Below are 663 nucleotides of genomic sequence, written 5' to 3' on the forward strand. Positions count from 1 at the left end.
TTTGGCCCAGCTGGAAGGTGCTGGAAGTTGTGTGTGTCAGTGCACAAAGTTTTATTGACTTGCGCTGGAGTGAGGCAGCATCAAACAAACAAGGCAGGCAGATTAAGTTAATCATTCTCCCATGCTGTGACCCCCTTTGCCGTGGAGTGCACGTTCAAACAACCTTGAATTGGATATATTACCAAATCAGGCTCCGACATTTGTATTATTGGATGCTGGGAAATGTGAAGGCAAGTTCCTGTTTTGTGGGGCATGTTTTTGTTCTCAAATTGTTTGGTCTCACTTTGCTAAAGCAGAGATGGGGGTGATGGTGGTCAAAAATATGGGATCTCCAGGCACACTTTAATTCTGCACAGTCCTGTGTATTCTGCCTCAGGTTGCAATGCCATTTTCAGTCACAAACTTGCACAGTTCAGGTTGGAACTGCTTCTGATTTACACTGGTTCGTAAGCCACATCCTAAAACCAGACACAGATAATGTTAACTTTTTCTCAGAATTTATTTCAACAATCTTCAGTTTCCTTCCTGAAGGGAAGAAGTTTCTTTCCCTCAGTTTTTTCACATTTATGGGTTGTTTTTGTTGTTGATTGTTCATGACTTGGGAGGCAGGGTTTGCTTATCATGTATTTTTATTCCCCAGGTAAAGCTCCTGAAATCTTAAGA

This window comes from Cygnus atratus, chromosome 3 (genome assembly GCF_013377495.2).
Source record: "Cygnus atratus isolate AKBS03 ecotype Queensland, Australia chromosome 3, CAtr_DNAZoo_HiC_assembly, whole genome shotgun sequence".
In the NCBI taxonomy this organism is placed as follows: domain Eukaryota; kingdom Metazoa; phylum Chordata; class Aves; order Anseriformes; family Anatidae; genus Cygnus; species Cygnus atratus.